At 39.6% G+C, this 21,406-nt stretch overlaps 1 protein-coding gene across 12 annotated transcripts in view; it reads right to left on the bottom strand.

Moving 5' to 3' along the window:
- Window positions 1–18,677, bottom strand: part of adgrl3.1 (adhesion G protein-coupled receptor L3.1) — a 161,532-nt gene extending 142,855 nt beyond the window's left edge. For 4 of the 12 annotated variants that reach the window (XM_007551705.2, XM_007551708.2, XM_016671298.1 and 1 more), the window contains exon 1: window positions 18,218–18,675. The gene's annotated coding sequence lies outside the window, so the exon portion shown is untranslated. Of the gene's footprint in view, window positions 1–18,217 lie in introns of all 12 variants that reach the window. The other 8 variants (XM_007551707.2, XM_016671297.1, XM_007551712.2 and 5 more) reach the window with 4 other exon arrangements.
- Window positions 18,678–21,406: the final 2,729 nt, after the last annotated feature.

The raw sequence follows: 21,406 nt of genomic DNA, 5'->3' as shown, positions 1-21,406 counted from the left end.
TATATATATATATGAATTACTGTCTTTGTACAGACCAAGTTAACATGTATTTATCCACACCTCCATTATATACTGTATGAATAAGGGTTTAAAGGGTTTTTTCTTCTCACACTGAGCTGGAGCTTTTTTAATAACATTGGGAAACAATGGGGGGCTATTATCATAAGTCCAAAACACTGTGGCATTTCTTGCTTAGTTAACAGAATCTCTTATTGTTCTAGTTCCACTTTTATCTGTAAACGGAAACAGAAGAGTCCGTTTCTTTGGGTGCTTTTTTGATCTTGCTAACCACATCAGTCTATCTGTTGTCTTCTGTTTCTTTCTGCTAATGTATGCTTTAAAGCTACCAGTAGTATGTGTTACAATCTACAATCATATATTTTTTAAAAGTTTAAAGAAAAAGGAAAAGTCCAGAAACAGGTGAGCACTTCAGCTTTTATTAGGAGCTTATGAGGGCTACTGGAAAAAAGGGTTTTGGTCAGGGTGCTCTTGCCTTACTGAACAGTGGATAGATGAGTTTTTCTTTCCATTATTTTTCCTCTGTTCCTCTCGGTTCTTTCTTTTGGAAGAAGAGTAGGTTTCACACGAGACACGCTCCACATTTTCCCACAGGAAAACAATAGTGTTTTCTATTGTGAGAAGCAGCGGTTGGATCACTGTCCCACTTCATCCCCATTATTCATCAGTCCTCTGGATGTAATTAGGACTCTGCCATATGCTTTCATGATCGTTTTTCATGTATTAGCCTTTGTAATTATGCCATAAACCAAAGATTGCATCATAACAGTCTAGGATTTTTGTCGATGCCTGTTGGTGGAGATTTATGGTGAAGCTGAAGCTTTCTCTGAAAGGGTGGAGCCTCCTAATGTTCATTTAAAAACCACAGCTATCCCCTTGGTCTCTAATTCAATATAAGCATAAAGAATATGGAGCAATAGTATGCATGCTGTACCCAGGCAGAAAATGAAAGACTCTCGTCCATGTGACTCATATAGATCAGTGGAAGGAGACAAAGAGAGAGTGTGAAAAGAGGAAGAAAGGAGCAAATGATAAATTAAAACTGCTGGTTGTTCAGCACTTACCAGAAAGCAAAATGTCTTGCTCGTGCAAGCAGCTCTCAGCGTGTTAGCTCCTGCTTCCAAGCTTCCTATCACCATGTATTCATTTGTTTCGAGGGCTGGTTGTGCTTTCAGAATTTTATAATTACAACAGAACCTATTCTCTACAGCAGAATACTGTAGAATTTGTAAAGTGGGCACCGTTTCTGTCTTTTTCCTGCTATACATCTCTATGTATTTATTGATTATTGCATTTATGCCTTGAATGAAGAAGATGACTATTTGTATGAATTGAACTTGATTCTCAGGGAGGGTTGCTAAGGGAGTAGCCAGCATTTTTCAATGGTGGGGGGCGCCACTGAGAATATCAAAACAAATTGGCTAGGCCACCTGCCAGCCGGAACAACAAGCATAAAGAATATGGCACACTGACTATAGCTAGTCAATTATTACCCTGTTCAAACCACATTCACTGTTAAGCAGAAGGATAACTGTTTTACTTAAATTTATCCCCCTCTGATCTTACCACGTATATGAAACATATTACATGTTGTATTTCATGTTCATATCCAATGAGTATTTAGAGTGACAAAAAAGAAATAACTAACTCTCATATTAAGCATGTAAGCTAGTGTTTATGTTGAAAAAATATTTAAACAGGAAGGTTAAGATTATATAGGCTTATAAATTGAGTAATTTTCATATTATTTTACTGATTCCTTCAAGTGTCCAATTACTTTTGATTACTGAACATCTAATTCAGAAAAGTTAAGGTGGGAAAACTCAATAAAAAAGGAATTTGTAACTAAATAATATGGATTTAATAATGCCACACCACTATTAACCAGGTACCCAGTCCAGAGATTGTACAATGCTTGTGATGCATTCAGAAATCCAGACTCCTACACACAATAAACCAACCATAGCAAAAACCTTGGTAAATTAATTTTGTACAAAGATAGCTTTGTAAAAGACCATATTGGTCAACAAGTACTTCACTTATTCTATCCTCCAATAAAGATCTTGAACCTACATTTTCCCTTTCACCTATGACAGATCTTCTATCATTTATCGTCCTATCTGAGTAAAAGCCTTCAAAAAAGGCCTGTCAGCACACTCAAGCAGAGGATGCAAACACTTTTTCATTTTTTTTTTTTTTTAGAAAACAGGCACGTGGCCCGTTGTTAGTTATTGCTGCAGGCCCACAGTCTATGGTCCTAGTCATCTGTCTTTGTGTGACACTATCAGGTTCCCTTGCACAACGCAGAGGTGGTAAAATGACTTTATTACACAATGTGAAAGATACTTCAGGGACAAATTGCCAGCAAGGCATCCACACCAAAGGGAGCATGGTGCTTTCATCTGAAGACAGTTGGACCATGTCAGCCTCAGCCTTGTGCAGTCTATTCTGCAATCGCACATTGTAAATGTGCTAAAAGGAACCCAGCGGATTTGAGAATTCTCCTTGTCGAGCATTATTCACCAGTCAAAAGAATGAACTTGGGCAAAGAAAGGTGCTAGATTTGCACCTGAAGGCTGTGTGGATGAATTAAGAAGGTGGAAGGCAAGATGCAAAAAAGGAACAAGTGACAAAACTTGCATTACCATACCATTAGCCAGTGTTAGAGTGCCTTTCATTTTGTTAGCAAATAGCCACAAAATTCAGTTACTGTGAGGAAGTAAGGCAATAATGATGCATGTTATTCCAAAACAAAACTTTTATAACTTACAAACTGAAAAGTGTGGTGTGCATTTGTATTGCAGGCTATCGCCTTCCTATGTATCTTTATTAATAAATATAGTCCATTGCTTTCTATGGAAAAGTTGCAAATTGAAAGCAATTATCATAAGGAAGCTCAAAAAAGGGCAATTTTCAGATTTCCCTAAGCTACAGACAGCAAACAAGATCCTTACGACCATTAAGACTCAATGTTACATTTAATGGTCATCATGAGGAATTTTGTGTGTCTAAGAGAATTCATTTTGCACATCAATATGAAACACCATTCCCCAAAAGAAACACAATGGCACCGGTATCATTGTGTGGGAATCTTTTTCTTCAGCAGACACAGAGAAGCTGGTCAGACTTGATGGGAAAAAGGGTGAAGCAAAATACAGGGTACAAAACACATTACCCTTAAACATACAGACATGATGAGTCTAGTCAAAGTAAAGACAAGAATCCATTTGACAATCTGTGAAAAGAAAAAAATCAGGAGCAAGAAACTTAATCACCAGAGGTTTAAAGCTGACAGAGATCAGCGGACCCTAGGCAGATGCAACTACAACAAAAGCTAGTTCTACAAAACATTGACTCAGAGGGACTGGACACAAATGCCCACAATACTTTACAGATATTTAATTTAAAAAAAGAAGAAGAAGAAGCAAAAAAAAAATCTTTGTGCTGATCTTTCAAATAAAATCCAAATAAAATTCACTGAAGACTGTGGCTGACAAAATGTGAAAAGTTTCAAATGTTTATTGTTTATGCTTTTGTTCAATCAAGCATGACCATGTAGTCATTCTTTCCTTTCTTCATCCTATCGCACTACACGAACAACTAAGCTACAGATCAATACTCTCTGGCACATATTCTCACTCCCAAAGACTCCGAATGAAAATGCCATTCGATATCAATCAGCGTCACAGCCGGGCCACAAAGCAGGCACAATAAATGACAGCGTTGTTTTCCAAATTTGCCATCAAATGACGAGTCCCATCAACGTGCTTCAAGTCAGATCTTTCGGCCTGGTTTATGCTGAAAGGAACCAGATGAACAGGGAGTGGAAGATATATGTAATGCAGTTAAAGTAAAAGCCCAGTAAGCAAGAAATTTAAGAGGGGCCAAGGGATGATGGTATTACAGCCGACGCTGATTGCAGACAATCTGCTGAAGAAGGGAAAGATATGGAAAATATCATTGGCTGCAGCATTGGGGATATGAGAGGCGGGCAAGTGCTGGAAAGTGAAGAGAAAAGAAAAAGAGTAAATTGCATCTATTCAACAACATGCTGTAATAAACTACAACAAACATTTTACTTTGCGGCGAAACATGACTGTTAAAGTAATTGAAGGCAACACTATTCATAAAACAGCCAATCTAGACTTCCCCTTACAACTGTCTTCTGCCTCGGTCTTTTATTTGCACCAAGTCCTTAAACAGTCCTGTGTTTTGAAACCCTGCGCTAGTTTCCTCCATTGATAAGAAATGCCGTCTTATACTCCATGCCACCGAGAGGTTTATGCCCCCAGCCCCGCGATGACCTCATTGTTCACTGCCCCATAATTCAAATCTGATCTGCTGTGTTGCATCACATTGTGTGTGACTCATTTCCATGAAGCCCATTCTCCAAACAAGCGAGGCCTCCTTGGCACGCTACAGTAAACCGACAAACAAAAGCAAAGAATTCCCCATCAGTAACACTGGCCGGCTGGCTTCACACATAGAACAACACAGAAATGCTTCGTTTAAAAGGTACCGGACTGGGAGAAGGGGGTGAGCACTATTGCAAAGGCCTTCCTGCAGAGACCAAAAATAATCAGTAGACCTTTGAGCGAGCAACTTACAATAATTGATTCGGCATTCGCTGTGTTTTTTTTTTTGTCACCCCTGTAAACATACAGCTGCAGGCAAGTCCATGTGGGGCCTCTGAGTATCTGATCTTATGCACTCAAGTTCAAGCGTGTTTGTTTAAAGGAAAGTGGTTGTTGTTGATGTGCATCACATTAATGTGTGGAAAGAAATGCATGCATGTATGTGTGTCTATTGACTGGTGACAGCTCTGAGTGGTGCACAGGGAGGTGAAGGACATAGCAGACAAGTGTGGAGCAAGGTATGAATTTCTTTTTTTTTTTTTGTCTTTGTGAAAGAGGAATAGCTTCTGAACTAAAGGCTTTACAAGAACAAAGGCGTTAGTAGCAATGCATACCTATAGTGGTGTGAAAATGTACCTGTAACTTCTTGTCACACTTATATTTTTCATACAGTATCTTCATATAAATGTTAATATCAGATAAAGAGGACCTGCATGAATACTGTGCATAATGCAGTTTTCAAACGTTTCCAACGACTGACATGAAGCATTTTCAGTAACTGAAAATGAGATTTACTTGCATGTCTACAGAGAAATGTTGGCCCACTCTTCTTTGCAAAACTGCTTTGCTTCAGCCACACTGAATGTTTTTTTGAGAATAAAAAACTGAGTTGATTACTATTTATTTTTTTAATTATTTGGAGATTGACAGGCTGGTCTACTATGGATTCTTATCTCCTTGTTCTGCCCCAGGCTGGATGTTGGAAATGTTTTAATTAGTTTTAAAAAGTTTTATAGTATTAATTTCTCTGTATTTTATTTTGAAGGAGAATTTTGAGATAACAGTGCATTGTGGGTAGCAGAGGCAGTTGTAGTTTGGAATATCTGTTTGTAGAGAGAAAGCCTGCCTGTTAATGTATGAACTTCACCTCCTGTGTTGTCAATCTTTTCTTACACCTCCGAAAACAATGGCTGTAAGTTCAATCTGTGTTCTGTTTGGTGTTATATGTTTTGTTAGTTTATTTTGAGATTGTTTTCCAAATGTGTTTATTGTAGAAAAGCCATATTTTCATAGTTTTTATTTACATAGCAACGTTTGCTACGTGACTGTTTCTTAACTGCAGCTCAGGTTAATTCTATTCTGACTCTCGAAGTTTATTCTGTGTATTTAGAGCTGATGCATATTTTATTTTTCTTTCTTATAGTTTCACTCAACCTTTTATTGAGCTTTCCACACCACTGCTCAAAGTTGTGTCAAGAAAACGTAATAAAGGAGCAAGACGCTCAGCTTCCTGGCTCATGAAATTGAGTTTGGCTTGCTGTTGATCTACGTTAACATACACAGAGTATCTAACACGTAGTGATAACGGTACACTCCTGCAAACCCAAGCGACCTAAACTTATGGCATTTTCCTTCAGGATTTTTTTTTTTAATAGAAAGCAAAAGTTATGTTTTTATCAATTACAGCAAGAATGAAGTAACAAAGCAGCCTCGGGCTATCACTATCGCCCCTATGTTTGAATGTTGGTATGGTGTACTTTAAAACTCCCACCCCTCCTCTTCATATATACGTGGCTGATTGACTGTGTTAAAACCCTCCTGGTTGTTACTGGTCGTTCCTGGAGTTTTTCTCATATCATTTGTCTCATACTATGCGGACAGGACATTGTGATGGCTTTAATAAATATGTTAAAAAGCAGACTGTTTATAAGAGTGCCATATTGCAGCTTTAAGATGCTGTAGTTGAGATTTATAATTTAATTAGCTTTAATGATGTAACAGTTAAAATAGTTTTTAGTTGCTTATGTACAAAATGCATAGTGAAATGATTTATTCCAGTCATGTCTGTTTTCGATCCATTTAGGATCGATTTACATTCTTATCCTCCAACCAACAGAGATGTCTTCAGATTCTTCAAATGTATTTTTATATGTATATATGCATTGTGTATCATCTGTAAATGTTATGCAGCAAATGCAGTAATACTTCCAAAGTCTGCTTTTTTTCATTTGCAAAATCCTGAAAGAACCTACTTTATATTCATTAGGTTTTCTTTGTTGTATATGATGGTTTTGAAGCATCATATACCCGCTCCAGTCTATTGTTATTCCTTTCCCAACACTTACACAAAGTTAGGTGGCATTTAGGCATAAGCTGGTATGAGATGCCCATGGTATGTTGTGCGTTTCTCAACCCTGGTCCTCAAGGCACACAGCCCTACTTGTTTCAGCTGATTGCAGTTCAGCAAACACCTGTCAACTGAAATAATTTGTGCTGAAGCAAGGGAACATCTAAAACATGCAGGCCAGTGTGCCTTGAGGACCAGGGTTGTGAAACACTGACCTGGAGGAAAAACCAACACAGTACCAAGAGTATTAAAACTAACACAATTAGATATAATGGCTACAATCCTAAACAAAGTCGTTTGATTCCCGTCCTCTGACGATTTCCTGCATGTCTTTCCTTTCTCTCTGTGCTCTCTCTACTGTTGAATACAGAACATTAGCACAATAAAAACTGTAAAAAAAAAAAAAAAATAGATCCACTTTTTAGAATCCAAAATTTTATTTTTTTAAGTTTCCAGCTACTTTTCAATAGTAATCTATGACTTCTGTTTCATTAACATGTAAATCAAAGGGATGTAAAAAAAAAAATCTCAAACAAAAATCTCTTCATAAGGACATTGTAATACTGAATTTTAATGTAAAACACAATCGTTCATTTTCAATACCTGTTTTAATCCCACTTAGACTCATAGGGTAGTTATGGACGGGCAATCTGTACTGGGTATAAACCCAAGACAGATTGCAACACAAGAAAAACAGCCACATACTTACTCCTTTGGGTCAGTGTGGAGTCACCAATTAACCTAACATGCATGCAAAGGCTGACCGAGTACCCAGAGGAAACCCACGCAGGAAGGAAAGGAGGGGGGAAGGGGGGTGGCATCTAAACTGCATAAAGAAGTCCTGCACAGGCGAGATGGGATCCACAGACCCTCTCCTATGAGGTGACATTGCTGGTGCTTTCTGTGGAACTTTTCATTCTAATCATGGGTCTGAAGATGTGATAATTATAGGGTTGTACTTTAATCTTAATTAATCACTTCTGTCATTGCAACTCCTCTATTCTTGTGTGTTATTTGTTTGGTATAGCTGATATATATCTAATTATAAGCTGGGTTTTCTTTCTGTGTTTTTGAAACGTGTTTAATTCAGTAAATAGATTATCTAATTAAATCTGTGAAAATTTCTGCTTTAATAAGCCCCTTCCTTGTTTTAATGTGACAGGAAATGAGCTCTTTTGTCTTGTGCTAAAAAATATCTGACTTAATCAGTAACGCTTGTGAATCTAAGCAAGAAACAAATTATCATATGTCAGTCGAAGGACCAGTTTGTCTTTATTGCACAACAGCCACAAACCTAAATGCATTTTAGTGGGATACTTCGGATACATTAAGTCAATGTGCGTCATTGAGAAGTGAAATGAGAATGAAACGTGGTTTTCAAATCTTTTACTATTAAAAATCTGAGAAGTGCGGCATGCATTTCAGGCTCCAAGAGGGAATGTTGTTGTTGCAATCACATCTGCAAATCTCTTCCAGCTTTGGCCCGTTATTCCTTGCATAAAAAATAAAACCACTCAGCTAACTCAGATTGGATGAAAAGCCTTGATGCACATTTGATTTCAAATCTTGTCAAAAATGTTTAATTCGATGAAAACCTGGACTTGGACTGGGACAACTTTGCACATGGGCATGCTTTGATCCAGATCAAGCCATTGTAGCTCTGGCAATGTGCCTAAGATTGTTCTCCTGCTTGAGGGTGAATGTGAACCTCCAACCCCATGACAAGCTTTTTCGCCGCCTCTGGCAGATTTTCTTCCAGAAATGTCCTGTATTTAACTCTGTTATCTTCCCTGTTGCTCGGACAAGCTTTCTACTACAGAAATCCATAGCATAACGCTGCCACCAAATTTTTTTTCAAAAAGAGGCAATCATTTGTACAGGGTTTTCTCCTCCATGTGTACCGTTTTTCATGCAGGTCATAAAGCTCAGTTTTTGCCTCCTCTAACCAAAGCCTCTTTTTTCAGGTGTGATTATGAGGCTTGTGGCAAGCTAAGGGGAAATTATTTTGGTTTTCGTCCAACAATCCAACAATCTTGGGATTCCACCACAAAAGCCAGATTTATGGACTACACAATTAATAGTTGTTCTGTCAGCAGAATTTTCCACCTGAGCCGTGTATCGCTGCTCTTTCTTCAGAGTCAGATGGGCCTTGAGGCTGCTTGTCTGATTAATGCTCTTAGGAGTGCGACTGTGTTTTGGTACGTTTGCAGTTGCCCTATTCATTTTACATTTTCAGATTATGGATTTAGCAGTACTCTTTAAGAGGGCCAATGCTTGGACTCGAATATCTCACCCTGCTTTAAATTTCTCCCCGACCTTTCTGCTGTGCTGCTTGGTTTTTATGATGCTGTCCGTTCTCTAATGGTCTCTAACAAATCTCCGGGGCTTTCACAAAACAGCTGGATTTATGCTGAGATTAAATTCATCGTAGATGGATTCTGTTTACTGATTATATTACCTTATTTTGGGGTATCAAAGTTAAATGGACTGAATATAATTGCATGATTGAGATTGTATTTGTGAAAACATGAATGAAACAAATATAATTTTCCTCCCGCTTCCCAGTTCTGCACTACTTTATCTACCTAGTCAAACCAATGTTGGATATGCATTTTTAACAATTTTATATATTTGTTTGATGTATGACTATTGTCTTGTTTTTCTTCTTTTTTTGAGGGAATTAGAGAGGAGGGATTTGTTTTTTGCTGTCGTATTCTTTTAACGTGTTATTTAGAAGTGTTCTCCTTTTATGATTTTGATGTACTTGTGTTCTGTTTCCAATTTTACTTGATTCCTATAAAGTGTCCGAGTGTCTAGAAAAGTGCTATGCAAATACTATGTACTTTTATTATTATGATTATTATTAATATTATCATTATTATTAGCATTTATGTATTATTTTCTGTTTGACAGACACAATATAAAATTCATCAGGGCAGGCAGATTCAACCATCTGTGCGATCCGTTTTTACCGTTTACCTTGAGCTTCACCGCCTGATGTTGTTTAAAGATTCGATTACATTGCACTGCTTAACGCTGCAATATCCAGTGAGCAGGAAAACAAGACGGATCACTTTCAGCACCTCACAAATAGCTCGTAACACCTGGCATTAGCGGGCAGTCGAACAGTGAACAACGTGGAAACAGCACAGAAACTACAGACCACTAAAAAGCTGAGGTGGGTTGATTTTAGAGCCCTTAAAAATCCCTACAGAGTTAGAGATTTCACTGTGGAGGGCAGTTCTAATCACAGTCACTCAATGAATGAGTCAGTCCACAGTTGGTTTCTCCCTTTTCCCAATCATAAAGAACTACACTCTGGCCGCATGGTGAAGAGAGCGACATGGATTTCACGCATAAAGAAAGGACGAATGAGTTAAGGGCCATGATGGAAAATGCAGAGGAGTCTGGTTTCTTCTTTAAGAGAGGCGACGGGCAGGAGGACGGATATGTTAACACATGACCAAGTACTTTAGGAGAATGAGGAAGCCAGGCAAGAATCTTGGATTATTATTTTAATATAGGAGAGAGATGTCATCTAGCACAGGAGAGGCCTTTTGAATTAGGTTAAGCTCGGCACTCAAAGGAATCAATCAAAAGGAATCATCATGGCTTTATGAAAAACCACTGAAAGAGCAGTTAAATTCTACAGCTGTGTTTTCATTAAAAACTAATATCATTATGAAAGCAGTTTTCTTTTTACAACCTATGCCTCATGAGTGATGGTTTATTTGTGCAGAGAGCTTGGTTGTCTCTGCGGGCATAATAAACACAACCTAATGTTTATCTAAGAAGCTCTCTGACACAGGCCTTTGGCTTGCCAAGCATAAATTAACTTAATACAAAATTGGATACGATGAAGAACATTTGAATACAAGAGTAACCTGATCATCCACAAAGTGAGTCACCTTCCCCATCTCAAATCCCACCACTGCAAACAGGCAATGTCCTCTACAGTGACCAACCACCGCATCACCACGACAACCATGTCTCTTAAGCACAAAGTCTTTATTTTCATCATCTTCATTTTGAAGAGAAAAAAAAATCCAAGCTAACAACTGAACCTAACTATAGTCAGGGCCTCTTAAAGCATGTTGCTGCCACCGCTTCAAGATCTGGGTCTACTCCAACACCTAATGTAGATTTTTCCTAAGCTATCCTGATTCAGGAAGGGTAACATCTAAGGCTCACCCTTGAGGCAGTCGCACAGCAAAGAACTTCCACTAAAGAGCAGCACTTCCACTAAACAAACTGAATTGTATTTTAATGTGGTTTTATGTGATATGTCAACAATATACAGTTTCTGCTGTACGATGAACGAAAATAAATTATCTTATTTGTTTATTTATTGAACTGAGGCAATGCTTTGTACTTTGTAGAGCCGCAATTCCAGCTGCCAATATTTTGGGGTTTTGAACATCTGGAGACTGAGATGTTTGCTCATTTCACTGCAAAACAGCTCAAACCTTCATCAGATTGGATGAAAAATGTCTCCAAGTATCAGCTCGCAAGTCTCTTGCAATTTCCTTTGTCTTAACTTGTCCTGTTTACTGTATTTCAGGCATACTATATAAAGAAGGTTTCCTAGATGTGCCAAGGCAGATTTCCTTTATAAAAAAAAAGAACATCTCAAGACAGAATCCTAATTGCGTGATTGACTTTATTAAATAAAAGCAACATCTAACATCGAAGTAGGTGGCCACAATGCTATAACAGTGACCTGTGTTTGCATACCTTTCAACCATTTTGATTATTTATGTGATTTCGGGTGGGTGTAGTTGAGTGATATATGTAAAAAGAAGAGAGTACGTGAGCGAGTATGTCACCTGCAGGAGCACAGATGTAAGAGTGTTGAGAATGGTACAATGCCTGCAACGCAGCACCCAAGAGCAGCAACAAACAGGTGGATCTGATTCTGGAGGGCAGACAAACACAAGGCATGACCACGGGCATCCACACAGAGGTCATCAGTGAAGCACACAGGCAGCAGCCTCCAGGCCAGAGAGGCATGAGACAGAGAGCCCCAAACCCCCCAAACAACCACACGGCCATTTCTTCCTGTGCCAGACAAGCCAGGGACCCAGTCCCTCCAGTAGCCCAGGGCCTTCACTAACCCCAGTCAGCAAAATGGCCCATCACCAATGGGAGATCCCACTAATACCCCCCAACATGCCGAGCAAGCACCAGGCCACCATGGCAGCTGGAACTGGCCACATTTCCATCCCACCTGTAGAGCAACCCCTTAGAGGTCAAAAGGAAGGGAAGCTCACTGGAACTCAGCATAGCACTTGTGGTCCACAGTCAGTCCAACACGTCCCCAAGAGTCATAGGCCATCAATGGGACCCCACTACACAGGGACACGGCCCAAGCACCCACACAAAGAACTCCACAACATAGGGAACAGCCCCCTGCTGTCCTTTCATGATGTTGGGAGACACCTCCAGGTCTTTCTCTCACCTCCAGTCCCCACCACACCAGCAAATGTAATGGTGTGATCACCCCACCTCAACACCCCTGAATTTGAGAATGGATTAAAACATGGTTTGTATGGTATAGGATTCCCCACTGATTCCAGTCAGTCAAGTCCCTCTCCAGCCCCAATCAAAACTATACATGTCTCGAGTGTATTAAAATTGTTTCAAAATGCTGACAGTAAACTTTATTTATTCATTTATTTACTCGGTGATTTTATGTTGAAGAGTCAGACTAAAGAGACTTGAATACAAACAAGCGCTGCTTTTCAGGTTATCTAAAATAATAAAAAATAAAAAAAAATGCTTGAGTTTCTGTTCAGTTTCACATTATGTGTCACTTCGTGTTAATCTATTTTCTAAAATCCTCCCAAAACACAATAATGTTAGTGGTAACAGCATGAAAAAAAACTGTAAAAGTTTAATTTTGCACTTTACTGTAGTTCCTCATGTCAGCCTTGTTAAAATAAATTGAAAGCAGCCAGGAGCCTCCAGACAGCAGGCTGCAGACCCTGGCGAGGACAACAGACTACAACACCCATGCTGACAGAGGCTTCCTTTATGAGATGGACCTGAGGACACAGAGAGCTGCTTACTTTCCTCAGCCCCTTTGTCTTTACAGGCAGATATAGAACACAAAAACACAGCAATGTCAGCATAAGTTCAGCAACCTTAAGCCTATCTCAAGCTCTTATCAGCTGAAGACGGGGAGGTGAAAAGCCCTTAGCTTTAGAGGCAGAATACACTCTAACCTTGAAGGATTAGGTCAGGGTGCAACATTATCTTCCAATAATCTGATAACTGCAAACAGGATGCACAAACACAAAAAGAATGCATCTGTCCAACTCGTTCAGTCAATGTCAAAGCCAAAGACAGGATGATAATTTGAATAGGTCAAAAATGGTCTTCAGAGTATCAGCGAAAGCACAGAAAATATAAAGGCTAAATGCAGCCTATCACCATCAGGCAGACATTATAAACTCCCACTCCTGGCAAAGTCCCAAAACCCACACAGCTTGCTGAAATGTTGGCCAAGCCCACCTTACTTTAAAAAAAAATGCCCGCAATCACTTCCAAAAGAGAGAACATTTTGCAATATTTCTAAGGAGTTGTAATCAGAAAGTTCAGTAGACAGCTCCCACACACTTATGAGAAGCTTAATCACCCCAAAAATAATATCCAACTTCTTTCTCATGAATGTGGGCACTGGCAGGAGCCAAGGCTGCTGGTGGAGGAGACCTGCTAGCCGGAAGGAGGTGGGCTTGTGCTTTCCCATGCTGTCAAGCAAGGAGAAGCTGTAAACAAATTATTTGTAGGACAATAGGATAAAAAAAATACCCCATTTATATAACTCACTGCAAAAATAGAGGATACTATCAGTGTTTTTGAAAGATGCTTTTAACTCCTGTATTTATGTAGAATGATAACTGCTACTTGTAACATATTTATGGAGGATGAATGGGTAAGCTAAATATTTAGAAATAGCAACAAAAAAAAGTTTTTGTTTTTTTTTTTTTTTTTTTTCAGTCATAGTTTCTGGGTCACCCGTGAATCCTATACCACCGCCATGAAACCTGGGTCATTTTTTACATCTTCAAAAAGGTTCACATAAGACAAAGATGACCTGAGTAAATGCAAACGGTGTCTCCAAATCTTGATTTCATTAACTGAGAGGGAAAAACTATCCAAGCAAACCCGGCAATATGTTACATCCTGATTGTATTGACCAACAAATAACTTTCACAGAAAGAATAGACAGCTAACAATCTGGAAAGGGAAACAAAATAAATTTGAGAGTACAGCAAACTATGCTAAGAGCATCTGTCCATAAATGGAGAAAACTCACACCAGAGCAGAACATTCACATAAGAGGCCAGCGAACCAAAATTACTCCAAGAGCAAATTGTTAACTATTTCAGAAGGTTGCAAAACAACATCTAAAGCACTGCTTCAGTTAACGTCACTGCTGAGGATTTAATACCAGGAAAAAGATGTGGTAAAAATGTGATCCATGCAAGAGTGAAAACCAATACTGACCAAAATTAACACAAATATCTATCTCGCATTACCTTAAAACGTTTTGATGATTCCAAGAATTTCTGGAAAATTTTTGACAAGACAAAAATGAAGTGTTTTGGATCCAAATGCATGCAGAAAAATACTATTACAAAAAAAAGAACAGTGGTGTAGTCAAAGTCTGATTACACCACTCAATTACCGTAGATATGCTACTAATGCTTGAAAACTTTATGTTGTGGCTGAATTACAAATGTTGTGCCAACAGTAGTTGGCACAACCAGTTATTAAGCAGGTGGCAGTAACTTTTTTCAAATAAAGCCATGTTGGTTTGAATAGTTTTTTTTTTTAATTTCCTTTACAATTTAAATTATGTAGAAACTGCATTGTGATCTCAATCTTGAGGTCATTCTTGTCTCAGTCTGTTAAATTAAAATTTGTTTGATGATCTGAAACAAGTGTGATAAAAAAGGGAGAAACTGAGAAAATCTATAAGGGGGAGTGATATATTTTCATAGCAGTGTGAGAAAGGAATGTGAGCCACTTTTTTGACTGAAAGCTGCAAATTTGCCAACATTTGTTTCTAAATAATTCTCGGTAAATCAAGAGTTTAGGATCTGCGGAGCCACTAAGCTGAACTAACAGCACAAATGCTGAAATGAAATTCTCTCATTACCCCTTGAAAATGCAAATTGACTGTAGTAACAAGCGGTTACAGTTGTAACAAAACTGATTATGTGCCTGCTTGTCTTAATATTCTTGTGTGCATTTCCCAAACGCTGTCTGTCTGAGATGAATCGTGTTGCCTGCCAAGGTTTATTTTCATTATCTAGAGGTTTTTGTGTTAGCAGAAGATGTTTAACAGTTGATCCCTTGTTCCAATAACGACCTCCTTCCGTTTCACGGGTAGATATTGTTCATGGAATCTTCCAAATCTAAACCAAATGTATTTGCAATATTAACAGCTCTGAACAAAGGAGAGTGAGGTCTTCAAGTCAAGCAAAAATTATTTGAATTAGCACAACCGCCGGGCTTCACTCTTTTATTTTTTCTCCTCAACACGGCTCTTTAGCCGTCTCCTGCATCATAACAGAAAAGAAGCAGTGACCTAATTTATGGGAGGACAGACAGACCTACAGTAAGCAGAATGCTTGAAGTCGGCTGCTGCACATCGTATGCTTTCAGGGGCTGAGAAACATTGGTGCCACATGAATTTTGTTACCGAACACGACTCTGGTTGTTCTTTAACAACCCCGCGCTCACACTTGTCTGTTTGACAAACGTCCTGCGGCTGGCTCTTGAGAGGCTATCTGAGCCCGTCAGAAAAGTAAACCATTTAGACAAGATAACACGAAAAACTATTAAAGCTTATCTTTCTCCACTGTTTGAGACAGATTCAGAAATCAGACACACACACACACACACACACACACACACAGACATGCATGATGAATAGAGGCAGAATTTGGAAAGAAGTCAAGTCAGTCCCTTCCTAAAGTATTGCAAGGCTTGAACTTTTTCACATTTTGTCACTTAGCACAATGTGGTACATTATTACGAAGTGGAAGGTTTGCAGACCCATTTTATTCTGATGCCCTTAAATAAAATCCCGTTCAACTAATTGCCTTGCCCCACAGTCCCCATGAGGCAATACTTTATAACCAAGTTTTTCTGCAATTACATCTAATTAGGCATGAGGTTCCTGCTTATTATCTTATGTGTTTGTCACTATTGGCTTTGCAGACCTACAGACTGAAATGGCTTTCTTCTTTGCAAAATAGCTGAAGCTCAGTAAGATTTGCTTTAGAGCATCTGTGCACATCAATTTCCAAGTCTTGCCACAGATTGTGAATTGTATTAAGGTCTGGACTTTGACTGGGTCATTCTAACATGTGCATATCCTTCAATCTAAACTATCCCAATGTGGCTCTAGTTGTATGTTCAAAGTCTTATGGTGACTCTCCACCCAGTCTCAAGACTTCTGCAGCCTTTACCAGTTTTTCTTCCAGCAATCCCCTGTACTTACCCTCATCTTTATTCCCATCAACTCTAAGATTCCTTACTTTTTGTGATGAAATACCAACCTTCCAGCCTGATGCCACCACAATGTTTTGCAGGAGGGATGATGCATTCAGGGTGAAGTCTGCAGATGGACTGCACTAATATGACTAATATGACTTTATGTTGCATTAGAGGTACCAGTGTGACAGTACTTCCACTGGTAACTTATTTTAGCTAGGGGTGCACAATATATCAGCACTGACATCGGTATTGGGTAATATCAGCAATTTTTTTTTTACATACTGGTATGTTCCCGATATGGACAACTGATATTTATTTTTGTCTTGTTGCGATCTGTTTATGGCCAGGGTCCCCCCCCAACCCAAAGTTGTCAAAACAGTAATAAAATATATGTGTAAAAAAATTGTTATTGACCATTTCAGTGATATTAATATCGCATATCGGCCCAACTTTTCATATCAGTGAATCACTAAATTTCTTCCAGCAATTCTTTACATCATCACATTGCATAATTAAATTTGTGTGTGTTGTGTACTGTAAAATAAAGAAGTTAGAGGAAATGTACATAAATAAAAAAATAGATTTGGGGAAAAAAAAAAAAAAAAAAATTAAATACTTCGACATTTGAAGTTGAGCAGTGTCAGATGCAAAGCGTCCTGATCCAAATCCATTTATCTACATTCAGCCCGTCTAAAGCTGTAAACATTTCCAAGGAAATATGCCTCTCTTTTAGCCGATATGGTCCAACAGGCACCGTGTAACATGATAAAATGTGACCACTTTCATTTTTGCTCAACAGATTCCTCTGTGGCGTCTTTCTCTGCTGCATCACCCTGTAAACATATTATCATCCATCCTGCTTCCCCTTGGATAAGATCTCCACAAAGAGTTGGAAAATTTGTTGCTAAGAGCCATTTGGATATTGAGGGTAATGTGATTCAAATAGGCCAGTACACAGCCACCCAAGCAGACTCTCAGACACCAGGGGTGCCTATTGAAGAGGGGAGGGCTTTAAATGGCAGCTATCTGCAATTATTTGTCTGCCAAATCACTGATTAGTCGTCCAGTCAATCATTAGTGAGGAATTAAAACAGGATTAGGCGAGCAATACTTGTTACTCAATATTATTAAAATTAATTCTGAAGCAAGTGACTGGGTTTTTCTTCTCTTTTTTTTCTGCAGGAGTGTGCCACCTTCTGTAATTTACTGTTATACACCAAGGTCATCTGCAAACCTAACCTCCAGATGCCTTCCTATTGTAAATATAATCAGTGTTTTCTTTACACCCGTGAATCCGCATGATTGACTTGTGCTGCCGTGCGCCGGCCTCTTGGATGCCGCTGATCCCAAACACAGTGCCATTATTTTTCTCTCGGATCCTCTGGACTGCGGCTGACAAAAACCCGAGCACGTCCCCGAGCCGTGCCAGCTTTACTGCATTCCCATATCTGAACACGCGAGTGACAGCCGCATAGAATAAGAGAACCCTTAATAAGAGGCGAAGCCTTAGTCTTGCCATCCATCATGCCAGTACATGTGATGTGTAATTGCGCCCTGCAGTGAGGCAGATACATGCGGCTGTACAGCACCAGAATAATAACGCGTACACACGCCGAGGCCGACGGGAGCTGTCACGGGGATAATGTGATTGCATTGATTGGGATCCGGAGAGGTAATGGAGGGATCATCGCTTATTGCTTCGAGTCACATCCGAGCGACGCCCTTACGCAGACGCGATCCCCCGGACAAGCATCCTGTGCGAACCCGTGTTTAACATGTTACCCACCGAGAGGCCAGCTCTGTAAGCGCAATAATCGCAGGCCACATTCCCATAGGCATCCAAGTCAGCGCTGCCGTAGAGCATCTCAGCTCAGATGCACAGGTTGACATGCAGCCAAAGGGGGTCTCAAAGACGCTCACCGCTCATGTCTCCGTAGATCTGCATCATTTGAGAGGGAAAGATATACAAAAAAAAGTGGATTCTTACCCAATCACCAGCAGCAGGGATCTCAGGGCAAACATGTACACATCCAGCACGGAGAAGAGGCGATGTTTCTTAGCAGGCAGCTGGACGCAAATATATCTTCCTAGTCGGTTTGTTTCACTTGATGATCGCTGCTTGGACTCCGACTTGGTGCAAAAAAAAAAAAGGGGGGAGCCCGGACAAGTGTTCCTCCAGGAAGGGATGGGGATAAAGCTATGGCTGCGTGCTTAGGATCCCGATCAGGAAGGAGAAAAAAAAAAGCTCTACTCCGTCCAAACGCTCTACAAGCCCAGGAGAGAGCTAGAGGAGGACAGAGGCGTATCTCTCTCCTTCGCTCTCTCTCTCTCTCCTCCTCTATCCGTCTGTCTGTATCCCGGTCCTTCCCTTCTTCCCTCCCCCGTCTCTCTCCTTATGTTCTTAACTGACTTCAGCTGAAGTCCACAGGCGCAACGGAGCAGAGGAGCAGAGGACCGTGGTCAGGAAGCGAGAGCAAGAGAGAGAGGAGGGGACGGGGGGCGGGAGGGTCAGAAATGACAAACCAATTTAGGAGCGCGGCGAATGTTCGGCCGATCAGAGCGCAGCCCCGGCTAGAGGAGCGCTACGTCGCAGGCAGGAAGGCAGGCAAGGAGGGGCGGGCAGCGAAGGGGGCTGGAGGGGCGGGTGGAGGGTTTTGGAGAGAAGGTGATGATTCCTGCCTGGGGGATGCAGGAAGGGAAAAGAGGGAGATATGAAGTGGGGGTTTTGTCTGTCTAGTGGAAAACACGGAACTGGACCCGACACCCAAATCTTTGGACGTAGAGCTCCACCTGCCGTGTGAAAACGCGCAGAGGCTGGCCAAAAAGAAGAAAAAAAAAAAAAAAAGAAGAAGAAAAAAAGTCCTCCGGCGAGAAAGGTGGACGGCAACAACAGCTCCACCTTACAGACCGCGTCACTGGACACCAACGAGTCTCCGTCTGATTTGTTGTTGCTCCTGTTGCTGCTTTGTGGAGAGAGATTGTACTGCCTGTGATCAATCGAAACTTCACTTTTCAACGTTTTGATACATTAAAACTTCGAAAGTTCTTGTCAGTCAAGGAAAGTAAGGTATTTTGAATTTGTATTTATTTATTTATTTATTTACAAATGAAAATCAGATATGCCCAGGTTTCCTGTCCCTGCTGAAGAAACTCATCACCACAGCATGATGCTGCCTCCACCATGTCTCACAGTGAGACATGGTGTGTCCACAAACATCGTTTTGCATGCATGCCAAAAAAGTTGAAACAGCCTTGATCGATTTTTGTATCCATTAGTCAGGATGTTATAATCACACAGCACTGAGATCCAGCAAAATTAGGAGTCAGAGTTTCCCCCAGAAAACTTGCTAAGCCCGGCGCTGCTAGGGCAGTCATCCAGCTGGCCGCCCTGTTATTGAGTTAAAAAATGTTTAAAGTTGACAGGAAATTTGAAAATACTACTTGTTATGCATTCTTGGAAGGCTGGAAGATTAATAACTAAACACCAACTACAAAGTCGTAAAAAAGGCAATAATTTAAAAAGAAACTAAGCTAAATTAACATTATTTGACACGGGCACAAGTAAAGCCTGGTGGCCTGCCAGGCTTATAATATGCTTAGGGAAACCCTGGGGGTCGAGTAGTGAGGGCCTGGACATTCTGATGATCACAACAGCAAATATGGTTCAATAAGGTTTTGAAACTCAAGGTTTTAGGCAACAACTTTCTTTATAAATGTGAAAATGAACCTAGAGATTGGCTCCACAAATCCAGTTTAGGAATCAAAATGGCGTGAGAGTCATGCCTCAAAACCCACGAGGAAATATGCAACAAGGTGAAAAAGTTGGGTGAAGAGAAGACAATCAAGATTAGCTCTGGAAATGAAAATTTATTTATAAATTCACGTTTGAGGCAGGCCTAATTGAATAAACAAAAGGAAGCTCTGCCTGGAAAGGTCAAAAGCATGAAAAAGTGCAGACTATAAACAACCTACAGCCTTTCCGTGATTATTGACCTATAAAGAATGAATGAATAAATAAATAAATATATAAAACGCATTTATCATCTATGCGTGTTCGTTTGTGTCGATAGTCTAAACACAAACTCTAAAATAGAACAGGCTAAAATATAAATATCTTTCATTGTCCAGTGGGAACAATAAATCAGTATGTGTAACACCAGCATCAAGGTATGTAGATTCACACAAAAGGTCCAAATAAGTTAAACATCCATAAAAATCTATATTTACAAGAACAACAATATACTGTACAAGATTAAAACAAAACAAAAATATCAGGAATAGAAATAGCACACTTAGATCCAAGGGTTGTGCAACTGACTGAATGAGTGTTGCATGGTTATTATTTGTAATACCTAAATGTTAGTTGTTGTTTGTAAAAGAATTGGGTCGCTTTCACCAAACACTGGGTCAGAAACTGTGACTCAGTTTGTTGACATTGTGAAAAGAGCAGCTTCGTCATTCTTCACGGATCCCGGTGTTGAAATCAACAGCAATCTGATGAGACTACACCAAACCTCTTCCACAGGCCAAAATAAGACATTGTAAGATGGTAAATTTATGTGTGGATGTGTTTGAATTTCGATTTTTTTTTTCCCAACTCAGAAATAAATTGTCAAATGTCTTATTAAACATAATGAACCTTTTGTCTGTTGGTTGTAATCTGTTAATTTTCACTGCAGACCAAAACTAAAAATAATTCATGTTATTACTTGTCATTGATCCAGGTCAAGGATTATTCTCATCAAGGTTCTCTACACCTAAACCCTGCTTTGTTAAATTAGTGCTGGCCAAAGAGAAGAGGAAAGTAAGCTGCTGTCCATGACATGCCCTGACGAGAACTTGACCTCTCACCTAGAATACAAGTCCTAAACCTTGAAACTTGTAACTTGGTAATAATAATAATTAAATAAATAAAAGAAAAGAATAAATAAAAATTGTAAAGCTATTTTAAGTCATTCAAACTGTGAAAAAAACTGATGAATGTGCTAGCTACAACTAAAATGACTAAAATATAAATAGACGTGATAGATAACAGTCATTTTCTCTGGTTTGTAGGCTTTCTGCTGCTTTTGTCTGTGGTGGTATCACACTTCATGTCTGCTGCTGCTGCTGCTGCTGCTGCAAATTAATTAATACATGAGAATTTTCTGTGTGTGCTTGAATTTTCTGTGTGTGC

This window comes from Poecilia formosa, unplaced genomic scaffold (genome assembly GCF_000485575.1).
Source record: "Poecilia formosa unplaced genomic scaffold, Poecilia_formosa-5.1.2 Scaffold43, whole genome shotgun sequence".
NCBI lineage: Eukaryota > Metazoa > Chordata > Actinopteri > Cyprinodontiformes > Poeciliidae > Poecilia > Poecilia formosa.
Note: the sequence above shows the minus strand (reverse complement) of the source record. Positions and strands in the feature narration are given on the sequence as shown.